This window comes from Diceros bicornis, chromosome 7 (assembly GCF_020826845.1).
Source record: "Diceros bicornis minor isolate mBicDic1 chromosome 7, mDicBic1.mat.cur, whole genome shotgun sequence".
Classification (NCBI taxonomy): Eukaryota; Metazoa; Chordata; class Mammalia; order Perissodactyla; family Rhinocerotidae; genus Diceros; species Diceros bicornis.
In genome coordinates this window covers 48,783,587-48,796,392 of record NC_080746.1, presented here as the reverse complement: position 1 = coordinate 48,796,392, position 12,806 = coordinate 48,783,587, and positions in this window count along the sequence as shown.

Here is a 12,806-nt window from a genome sequence, read left to right as displayed (position 1 = left end):
TTTGGGGGTCATCACATTCCTAAGGAACTCAAAAGAACAAAGTTATCATCTTATTGCAGCTGGGTGGTATATGCACAAGCAAGGGTTGTAAAATCTACAGAGCAGTTAGATCTCCTGGAGGGTGCATATCTGGCTGGGTTATTTAGTCAGAGGTCATTAACAGTTACAGTAGGGTTTCTTTTCTATAACATGCCTTCCCTCATGTCAACCTTATCTTGAGCCAGCATCAAGTGGCCCTATGAGAAGAACCTAAGGATAGAAGCCTCTGTTAAGGAAGTGGTATGGAGAAGATGGCGGCATAGGCAGACTCTGAACTCACCTTCTCCCGCAGACACAGCCAATTTACAACTACTCGTGGAAAAATTGCCCCTGACAGAACTGAAAATTGGATAAGAGGAACTCTTGCAACAAGGGACAATCCTGATTGAGGTGGAAGAGGCAGAAGCTCCCTTCTGGAGAGGAAAAAACGCCGCCTTCACAAGCCACAGCACATCACGGCTGCCCGGGAGCAGCCCAAAGGTATGCAGCCTCCCTGGAGGAGCGGGGCCCTGAGCCGGGGAGCGCCCCTGCTGTGGGCATTTTGTGGAACCAGCACAATCGAGACCAGGGGCATAATATCTGACTTTGCCTGCTACTACAATATCGAGGAATACCCCCAGAAAACCTGGTTCACAAAGAAATTAAAACTAGATCTTAAAGGGCCCGCATGCAAACACACCCGTTTTGGAAAGCATCCTAAAATCACCAGAAAGAAAGGTGCATAGTGCTTTGGTGAAAAGAGACTCACCTGATAGGCCCTGAGTGCATCTCGGTGAGAGGTGAGACCTCTCCAGGGACTGGGACATTGGCGGCGGCCATTGTTGTGGCCTGGTGTGGGCATGCTGACACAGATGCCATTGGCGTTGTCCCTGGGGCCTGCTAGCCCAGGTCTGCCCCACCCACTAGAGCACCAATTTAATCCAGCTCAGCCAGGGCAGGCAGCCCACCCTAGAGACTGGCCCCACCCAACAACTAGCCCTGAGGCAACTTGTGGGCCTGCATAGATTGGTGACTGTATTCTCTGCAGCCTGGCAACTGAGCTGACTTCAGTGGGGCAGGGTGTGCACAAGGAGCCAGTGGAAAGTGTGGGGCGTTGGTGGAGTGTGTGGGGCTCCCGCTGTGGAGAGACTGGGTCCACATTGGGAGGTCGGGGTGCACACATAGAGCAGGACTGTGTTGACTATGTGTGTGGACATGTGGGCGGCAGGGCTTGTCAGCTGAAGACTTGTGCTTCTCAAAGACGCACATAGGGAGTTTGCCCCCCCTTCCAAAGTCTGAAACAATTGGGTGCTCCTGTGCCTGAGGCCAGCCCCACCCAGCTGCAATCCTCAGAGAGCTGACAAGAGACCTAAAGGCTGGAGGCTTATAGCAATTGTAAGGCCCTGAGTCTAACAACCTGCCATGCTGGGGCCCTACTCACTTAAAAGAAATACTGCAACACAAATGTGGTATTAGAAATTGCAGCCAACTGTGCTGGGGCTCCCCAGACCTGATAAAGAGACTGAAGGGCCCACAACAACTACAAACAGCTGAGCATTACAACAGCTGACCAGGAGCGTAACTCGGCCTACCTGGGTGCATATGAGGAGAGCAAACAGGCCACAACAGAAGGACACATGTAGCCCACATAGGGGTCACCCCTGGAACATTGAGAACTGAGGGAAGCACATTGCAGACCTCCTAAGGCATCACTTGTATAAGGTCACCTATCCAAGAGCAGGAGACGTAGCTGACCTACCTAATACACAGACACAAGCACAGGGAAAGAGGCAAAATGAGGTGGCAAAGGAATACATTCCAAGTAAGGGAACAGGACAAAACTCCAGAAAAGGAACTAAGTGAAAGAGAAATGAGCAACCTACCCAACAGAGAGTTCAAACTAAGAGTGTTAAGGATGCTCACTGATCTGGGGAGAAGAATAGATGAACTCAGTGAGAATGTCAACAAAGAAATGGAAGATATAAAAAAGAACCAATCAGGGGCCGGCCCGGTGGCGCAAGCGGTTAAGTGCGTGCGCTCCGCTGCGGCGGCCCGGGGTTCGCTGGTTCGGATCCCGGGCGCGCACCGACGCACTGCTTGGTAAGCCATGCTGTGGCGGCGTCCCATATAAAGTGGAGGAGGATGGGCACAGATGTTAGCCCAGGGCCGTCTTCCTCAGCAAAAAAAAAAGAGGAAGATTGGCGGATGTTAGCTCAGGGCTGATCTCCTCACAAAAAAAAAAAAAAAAAAAAAAAAAAAAAAAAAAAAAAAGAACCAATCAGAAATGAAGAATATAATACTGGAAACGAAAAATTCGCTAGAGGGACTCAAAAGCAGAGTAGAGGATACAGAAGAACGGATCTGCGAGCTGGACGAAAGACTAGAAGAAATTACCCAAGCTGAACAGGTAAAAGAGAAAAGAAGTAAAAAGAGTGAGGACAGTCTAAGGGACCTCTGGGACAACATCAAGCACACTAACATCCGTGTTATAGGTGTCCCGGAAGGAGAAGAGCGAGACAAAGGGGCAGAGAATCTATTTCAAGAAATAATAGATGAAAACTTCCCTAACCTAAAGAAGGAAGCAGACATCCAGGTACAGGAAGCACAGAGTGCCCCAAACAAGATAAAGCCAAAGAGGCCCACACCAAGACACATCATAATCACAATGTCCAGAATTAAAGATAAAGAGAGAATCCTAAAAGCTGCCAGAGAAAGACAAGTTACATACAAAGGAAACCCCATAAGGGTATCAGCTGACTTCTCAGCAGAAACCTTACAGGCTAGAAGAGAGTGGCATGATATATTTAAAGTGCTAAAAGGAAAAAACTTATAGCCAAGAATACTCTACCCAGCAAGGTTATCATTCAAAATGGAAGGAGAGATAAAAAATTTCCCAGGCAAGCAAAAATTAAAGGAGTTTGTCACCAAGGAGCCAGTTGTACAAGAAATGTTAAAGGGACTGATTTAAGGGGAAAAGAGAAGACCACAAATAGGAAAAATTATCTATTTCCATGATAAGAGGGTAATGGATACAAATGCACAAAAAAGAGGTTAGATATGATATCAAAAACATAAAATGAGGGAGGGGAGGAGTTAAAGAGTAGAGCATTCAGACAGAGATCAAACTAAAGAGACCATCAATTCTGTATAGAAGGAGAAAGAAACAGAGAAGGACTACTAAAACACTGAGAAAAAAAGTTAAAAAATGGCAGCATGTACATACTTATCAATAGCTGCTTTAAAAGTCAATGGACTAAATGCCTCAATTAAAAGGCATAGGGTGGCTTATTGGATAAAATACCAAGAGCCATATAATGGGTATGCAGCATATATATGCTGCATACAAGAGACACACTTCAGACCTAAAGACACTCACAAACTGAAAGTGAAAGGATGGAAAAAGATACTCCATGCAAATGGCAATGAAAAGAAAGCTGGCGTAGCAGTACTCATATCAGACAAAATAGACTTTAAAACAAAAACTGTAAAAAGAGACAAGGGCATTACATAATGATCAAGGGAACAATCCAACAAGAGGATATAACACTTGTATATATCTACGCACCCAATGTAGGTGTACCTAAATATATAAAGCAATTATTAACAGACATAAAAAGAGAAATAGACAGTAACACAATAATAGTAGGGGACTTTAACACTCCACTTACACCAATGGATAGATCATCCAAACAGAAGATCAATAAGGAAATGTTGGCCCTAAATGACACACTAGAATAGATGGACCTAGTAGATATATACAGAGCATTCCATCCAAAAATCGAAGAATATACGTTCTTTTCAAATGCACATGGAACATTCTCCAGGATTGATCACATATTAGGCCACAAAACGAATCTCCATAAATTTAAGAAGATTGAAATAATACCAAGCATCTTTTCTGACCACAATGTTATGAAACTAGAAATCAACTATAGAAAGAAAATCAGAAAAGCCACAAATACGTGGAGATTAAACAAAATGCTACTGAACAATGACTGGGTCAATGAAGAAATCAAAGAAATAAAAAAATACCAGGAGACAAATGAAAATGAAAATACGACATGCCAGAATTTATGGGATACAGCAAAAGCGGTTCTAAGAGGGAAGTTTATAGCAATACAGGCCTATCTCAACAAACAAGAAAAATCTCAAATAAACAATCCAACAATGCACCTAAAGGAACTGGAAAAAGAAGAACAAACCAAGCCTCAAATCAGTAGAAGGGAAATAATAAAAATCTGAGCAGAAGTAAATGAAATAGAGACCAAAAATCCATAGAAAAAAATCAATAAAACCAAGAGCTGGTTCTTTGAAAAGATCAACAAAATTGACAAACCTTTAGCTAGACTCACCAAGAAAAAAAGAGAGAAGGCACAAATAAGTAAAATCAGAAATGAAAGAGGAGAAATTACAACAGACCCCTCAGAAATACAAAAGATTGTAAGAGAATACTATGAAAAGCTATATGCCAACCAATTCGACAATCTGGAAGAAATGGATAAATTCTTAGAATCATACAACCTTTCAAAACTGGATCCAGAGGAAGTAGAGAATTTGAATAGACCAATCACCAGTAAGGAGATCGAAACAGTAATTAAAAACCTCCCCAAAAATAAAAGTCCAGGACCAGACAGCTTCCCTGGTGAATTCTACCAAACATTCAAAGAAGACTTAATACCTATCCTTCTCAAACTCTTCCAAAAAACTGAGGAGGGGGGAAGCTCCCTAACTCATTCTACAAAGCCAACATTACCCTGGTACCAAAACCAGACAAGGACAACACAAAAAAAGAAAATTACAGGCCAATATCACTGATGAACATGGATATAAAAATCCTCAACAAAATACTAGCAAATCACATACAACAGTATGTTAAAAAGATTATACACCATGATCAAGTGGGATTTATTCCAGGTATGCAGGGGTGGATCAACATTCGCAAATCAATCAATGTGATACACCACAGTAATAAAATGAAGAATAAAAATCACATGAATAGATGCAGAGAAAGCATTTGACAAAATACAGCATCCATTTATGCTAAAAACTCTGAATAAAATGGGTATAGAAGGAAAATACCTCAACATAATAAAGGCCATATATGACAAACCCACAGCTAATATCATCCTCAATGGTGAAAAACTGAAAGCTATCTCTCTAAGAACAGGAACCAGACAAGGATGCCCACTCTCACCACTCCTATTTAACATAGTACTGGAAGTCCTAGCCAGAGCAATCAGGCAAGAAAAAGAAATAAAAGGGATCCAAATTGCAAAGGAAGAAGTGAAACTGTCACTATTTGCAGATGACATGATTTTATATATAGAAAACCCTAAAGAATCCACCAGAAAACTTTTAGAAGTAATAAACGAATATGGTAAAGTTGCAGGATACAAAATCAACATACAAAAATCAGTTGTATTTCTATACACTAACAACGAAGTAGCAGAAAGAGAAATTAAGAATACAATCCCATTTACAATTGCAACAAAAAGAATAAAATACCTAGGAATAAACTTAACCAAAGAGGTGAAAGAGCTGTACACGGAAAACTATAAAACATTGCTGAAAGAAATTGAAGAAGACACAAAGAAATGGAAAGATATTCCATGCTCTTTGATTGGAAGAATTAACATAGTTAAGATGTCCATACTTCCTAAAGCCATCTATAGATTCAATGCAATCCCTCTCAAAGTTCCAACATTTTTCACAGAAATAGAACAAAGAACCTTAAAATTTATATGGAACAACAAAAGACCCAGAATAGCTAAAGGAATCCTGAGAAAAAAGAACAAAGCTGGAAGTATCACACTCCCTGATTTCAAAATATACTACAAAGCTATAGTAACCAAAACAGCATGGTACTGGCACAAAAACAGACACACAGATCAATGGAATAGAATCGAAAGCCCAGAAATAAACCCACACATCTATGGACAGCTAATCTTTGACAAAGGAGCCAAGAACATACAATGGAGAAAAGAAAGTCTCTTCAACAAATGGTTTTGGGAAAACTGGATAGCCATATGCAAAAAAATGAAAGTAGACCCTTACCTTACACCATGCATAAAAATTAACTCCAAATGGATTAAAGACTTGAATGTAAGACCTGAAACTATGAAACTTCTAGAAGAAAACATAGGCAGTACGCTCTTCGACATTGGTCTTAGCAACATATTTTCAAGGACCATGTCTGACCGGGCAAGGGAAACAATAGAAAAAATAAACAAATGGGGCTACATCAAACTGAAAAGCTTCTGCACAGCGAAGGAAACCATCAACAAAATGAAAAGACAACCTAACAATTGGGAGAAGATATTTGCAAACCATACATCTGATAAGGGGTTAGTCTCCGAAATATATAAAGAACACATGCATCTCAACAACAAAAAAACTACCAACCCAATTAAAAAATGGGCAAAAGACCTGAACAGACATTTCTCCAAAGAAGATATACAGATGGCCAACAGACACATGAAAAGATGTTCAACATCATTAACTATCAGGGAAAAGCAAATCAAAACTACAATGAGATATCACCTCACGCCCATCAGAATGGCTATAATTAACAAGACAGGAAACAACAAGTGTTGGAGAGGATGTGGAGAGAAGGGAACTCTCATACACTGCTGGTGGGAGTGCAAACTGGTGCAGCCACTATGGAAAACAGTATGGAGATTCCTCAAAAAATCAAGGATAGAACTACCATATGATCCAGCTATTCCACTGCTGGGTAATTATCCAAAGAACTTGAAAACACCAATGCGTAAAGATACATGCACCCCTGTGTTCATTGCAGTGTTATTCACAATAGCCAAGACTTGGAAGCAACCTAAGTGCCCATCAAGGGACGAATGGATAAAGAAGCTGTGGTATATATACACAATGGAATACTACTCAGCCATAAGAAATGATGAAATCCAGCCATTTGTGACAACATGGATGGACATTGAGGGTATCATGCAAAGTGAAATAAGTCAGAGGGAGAAGGTCAAATACCGTATGATTTCCTTCATTAAGTAGTAGATAATAACAACAATAAACAAACACATAGAGACAGAGATTGGATTGGTGGTTACCAGAGGGGAAGGAGGGAGGGAGGAGGGCGAAGGGGATAATTTGGCACATGTGTGTGGTGATGGGTTGTAATTAGTATTTGGGTGGAGAACATGATGTAATCTATGCAGAAATAGAAGTATAATGATGTACACCTGAAATTTATACAATGTTATAAACCAATGTTACTGCAATAAACAAAAAATTGAAAAAAAAAAAGGAAGTGGAATGGAAAGATGGGGCTGTAGTAGACTAGGGCATCAAGAATATTTTTAGAGAGGAGAGATACTGAGTATATTTGCATATTGGTATGAGCTGTCAAGAAGAGAGATTGGTGAAGAAGAGCCAGGGGGATCACAACAGGACTGCAGCCCTTGAGAAGGTAAGTGTAGAGAAATCCTGGGTATCTGTTGATAAATTGGCCTTTGATAGGCGGCTGCAGAGGGTTTAGGACACTTGCCAATGCCCTTTTCTGAGGAAAATTCCTCCAACTCCGACATTCCACTGCCCTTTTCATCCTTTGTCCTTTTCTCCACGGACTAGAGTTTCCTGTCTCTTCCTTCCCAAATTCATTCCCCACGTGGCTCCCAGAGGGAGCATTCCAAAATGCAAGTCTTATTTTAAAAGACTGAGTAGCTCCTCAGTCACCCAAAGGATGAAACTACACTCTCGTGCCTTGCATTTAAGACATTCTTTTTCTGACTTTTCTTTCCTGTCTTCAACATTTCATCAAGCATTCTGCGTACCAACCTTGCCTGGCTATTGGCATTTCCCTAATGCTGCTCTATCTTTCTTACCTCTATGCTTTTCTTCATGGCTCTCCCTTTTCCGAAATCTTCCTTCCTTTCTCTTTCACTAACATACTTTCAAGGCACAGCTCAAATGCCATGCTTTCCTGATGTCTCCTGTGAAAATTAATTGTTCTTTCCTCTCATTCTTACAGCAGCGGCTGTCCTCCTCCCGTAACCTTGCTCTGCCCTTCAGGCAAGTGATGCAGCTTTTCCTGTTGGCTCCTCCCTCTGGATTGTAAACTTGAGGCCAGGGCCATGACTGATTCAACTTTGTAGTCTTGCTCCTCTCCACTCAGTTCAATAAATATTTGTTGAATGAGTGAATGATTGCTTCCTGGACCAGGCTTCCTTGTTTACTAAGAGAAAAGTTGTGAACATCTGTTGCGTTTGCCTGTTCAGCATCCCTTTCCTCTGTTTCTAGTAACAGTCCTCCTTCCTTAAGGGCCTGCCCATCTTCCATTCCCACTAACTAGAGTCCTCTCCTGAACCCCACCCCGGGCTCTTGCTGCATCTCCTCCTTCAACTCTGTGGGCTGCCCAGGAGTTTTCCATAACACTTCTTTCTTGACTAAGTTGGTTAGAGTTTATGGGTCAGAGGTGCCACATAAAATATAATTTTGTTTCAGTACCATCTCAAAGAATTAGTCCCTTGCAATACTCTCAAGTATTCTCTTTAAATAAAACTTAGTCTCCTTAGGTGAAAAATCTGTAGTCAGATTTCTGACCACAGTCCCATTCCTCTCCAAGATGGCTCTTAGGTGAATGGGGCAGGGTTGTGGCTTCTTGTGTCCCCTTGGCAGTGGAAAGGAAAGGGTTCTTTGGGCTCATGTGATATCTTCTGACCTTTCTGGTTTCCATGACAGTGTGTCTTGTTTCCATGACAATGTTCCTTGTCCACTGGAGGGATGCCTGCCTGGCTGGCATCTGTGTCTGAAGTCAAAGCTGGTGTTACTTGCAATCTGGTCTCTCTAGGCTTAGCAGAGGCCGCAGTACTTCCTGGCTGCCAACCTCACTCATCACTGATGGCTCTAAAACATCCACTGAGCCTCTGCATGTCCTCCATTGGCTTCTGGTTGAGGTGGTATGGGGTGTGGTTGGGGCCCATCCTTCTCTGCTGAGTCATCCCTCACCACAGTAGATCTCATGGTTGGAAAGCTGGCTCTCAGGCTCAGCTACTCTGCTTCCCCTTTTCAGGGCCCAGTGGGAGCTCCTGGGTTCCAACATATCCCTTGGAAAGAGGGCAATTTGGGAGAGCTGAGCTCTGGCTATCCCTTTCTGACCGTGCTGTACCATGGAGCTGTACTTTGATGTGGCCAATCCCCAAGTTCTTATGGACATGTCGGGATGCCTGGCTCACCGGGTGACCTCTTCCCAGGATTCCAAATAGGGAGTGGGCCAGGACCCCTCTGCCCTAATAGTTCTCTTCAACTTGTTAGAGTTTCTGCCCAGGTTGAGGAACTGTCTACCTCTCCACCTCTGTTTCTTCTCTTTTCTCTGCCTTCAGCCCACCCTCTGCCTTCAATAGCCTTGGATTATAAGGGTTGGGCTTCTCTTTTACTTCTATTTTATATCCTTTCTTCTCTTCCTCAAGTTTTATGGCCCTCTTATTTACACCATGGGAAAAATTCTATATCAAGCTGATATGTAAAATGGAAACAAAAGAAATTTAGACTTTCAAACCTATTGTCTTGCTTTAAAATTAGTCAGTGGTTGAATATTAACTTTCTTTGCATTCCTTCTTTAAGAATCAAATTTTACCTCTGTCCGCCACATTCTCCACCTGCTGCCAAGAAAGGTGAGTAACTTGGCAGACTATGGAGAAGACCAAGTAATGTGCATGCAAATCTACATTATTATTTTCCAAATATTTCCTCTTATACCTTGACAAAAGAACCCCAACTGATACAAGCAGCATGATACACGATTCACAATTTGCCTGTGGATAATTTAATCTTTCCTTTTTGCTAAGGCCTTTCCAAGAATTATCCAAAAGGGAGTTGATCCAGAGCATAAAGAGAAGCAGATGGGACCATTGCATGGGCAGTGAGTGGGAGCCGGAGACTCAGCTCAAGTTTGGCAAGCAGAAGCTAACCCCTGCTCATGATGCCATGAAGTGATACAAACCACCCTGGAACCCAGGTGTCATCTGTAGAGACTGTAGGAAGCAGGGGCAAGAGATTGGACAATTCTAGACCGTTGGATAAATCACTGCATTTGACTGAGTTTACCTAAGCACGATTAGGATGTGAGACAAGTCAAGGACTCAGAGTTAATAAATTAAAAGTGGTAATAGATAAATAAATAAAGAACCAATTTGAACACTCAAATTTTTGACTCTGAAAATTCCCTATCTCATATGAGGTGGATTTTTTTCCCCTTTAAATCAATTATTCACTATTTTTTCATGCTTTGGATATGTGAAATTCTAGAAGAATTATAATGAAGATGTTTATTCAAGTTTGGAAAGAAGTAGCAGGAACCTGAGATAATCAAAAGACCATTAAAAGCCAAAATGTGAGAGATTTGAAGGTTCTTTAGGACTTTAATGAGCAGAAGGTCCCACCCTGGCTCAGTTAGTTAGAATGAAATAAAGAGATGAAAAATGACTGGCGTTAGGTTTCTCACTGTCGGAGTGGGAAGTTACAGACAAGAAAGGACAAGGCTAGAATGATCCATGTGGCAATGGATTAGAGTGGAGATATTTTTATGAACTTTATGTTTAGCTTGATATGGATACAGATGATTACATATAGAAACGTTTTAGGCGTGTGTATATACAAAAGTTAATATATCCACATTTATTGCCTTGCTCTGTCAGCCTGAGAAATGACACACCAGTAGCTACGAGCACATCTGGACCCCAGATCTCAGTTTCTAACACCATTCATCCTCCAATAAAAAAGGAACCAGGGTGCCTTGGAAAAATGACTGATTCTAGGGTTAAGGCCGGAAACCTACAAAATGAGCCTGAGCCTCTTGTAGAGCCAGAAAGTAAGGAAGTGCTCAAAAAAAATCCACAATGATGGGAATGTGTTAAAGGAACACAGGAGGCAAATGAAAGAGCTCTCAATGGCCAAAGCTGAAATAATTTAAGTAAAAAAATAAATAAAGTAGTATTGGATTATAACCCAAGTTATAAAGTGTCTATGAGTCTCTGCTGATATAAACAAATTATTGAATAAATAAATGGGGAAAATAGATGAATCTCCCGTGCTACTTTGCCCTCAAGGACTTGTAGCATAACTCCCTACTAATGAAGGGTGGGCTGTGCACAGTGATTTCCAAAGAGCACAGTATGAAAAGGAGGATGAAAGGAACTTTACAGTGGAGAAACTTGCAAAGACTACCTCAGCCAGGTGAACGCAGTTAACACCAGCGGGATTAAGGCACGTGCCCTCAATACGATGTGATGAGAATGGCACTTTAGCTCTGAGGTCTTCCTTCCCCAAATCCACAAACCCAGTCGAATCATGAGAAAACACCAGGCAAATCCCAAGTGAGCGACATTCTATAAAATACCTGGCCAGTACTCCTCTGTCAAGGTCATCAAAACAAGGTAAATCTGAGAAACTGTCACAGCCATGAGGACTAAGGAGACAAAATGACTTAATGTCATATGGTATCCTGGGTGGAATCCAGGAGTAGAAAAAGGTAAAAACTAAAGAAATCTGAATAAAGTATGGACTTCAGTTGATAATAATGTGTCAACATTGGTTCATTCATTGTGACAAGTGGTTAACAACAGAGGAAACTGGTTGGAGGGTAAAGGGAAATTCTCTGCACTATTTTTGTTAAGTTTCTTGTAAATCTAAAACTATTGTAAAATAAAGGGTTTATTTGAAAATGACTGGCCTTGCAACATGTGACATGGTGGAAAAAAAAATCACTGATATACTGGAACCATTTTCTGTCTATCTCATGTGATATCTGGGTATGTTCCTTTAATTCTCCAAGCCAGTTTATTTATAGTATGGGGGTGATAACTCCACATCACAAAGTTGTGGCAATGGTGCCCAGCACAGGGAAAGCTCTTGATAGCTTCGTTCCCTTCCTTTTGTCTCTGTAGCTCCTCTTCACCCTTGCCCCACAGGGCTGAATAGAGCACTCTATAGCTTCACTTTGAGAATACCCCATCCATTCTTTTTATTTATTTATTTTATTGAGGTCACATTGGTTTATAACATTATATAAATTATAATTATATTATATTTATATATAAATTATACAAATTATATATATATAACGTTACATAAGTTATATAACGTTATATAAATTTCAGGTGTCCATCGTTATATTTTGGCTTCTGTACAGACTGCGTCATGTTCACCACCAAAAGTATAGTTGCCATCCATCACCATACATATGTGCCCCTTTACCCTTTTTGCCACCCTCCCACCCCCTTCCCCTCTGGTAACCACCAATCTGTTCTCCGTATCTATGCGTTTGCTTGTTTGTTGTATCTTCCACATATGAGTGAAGTCATAAGATAATCATCTTTCTCCATTTGACTTCTTTTGCTTAGCTTAATGCCCTCAAGGTTTATCCACATTGTCGCCATCCATTCTTTTTTTTTTGGAGGAAGATCAGCCCTGAGCTAACATCCATGCCAATCCTTCTCTTTTTGCTGAGGAAGACTGGCCCTGAGCTAACATCTATTGCAAATCCTCCTCCTTTTTTCCCCTTTATTTCCCCAAAGCCCCAGTAGGTAGTTGTATGTCATAGTTGCACATCCTTCTAGTTGCTGTATGTGGGACGCTGCCTCAGCATGGCTGGACAAACCGTGCGTCGGTGCGCCCGGGATCGGAACATGGGCTGCCAGTAGTGGAGCGTGCGCACTTAACCACTAAGCCACAGGGCCATCCCCAACCATCCATTCTTAAAAGGCTTTCTTTTCTTGCTCTTGGTCCCTCTGTTTTGGACGTGTCATTTGATAAGCTAATTC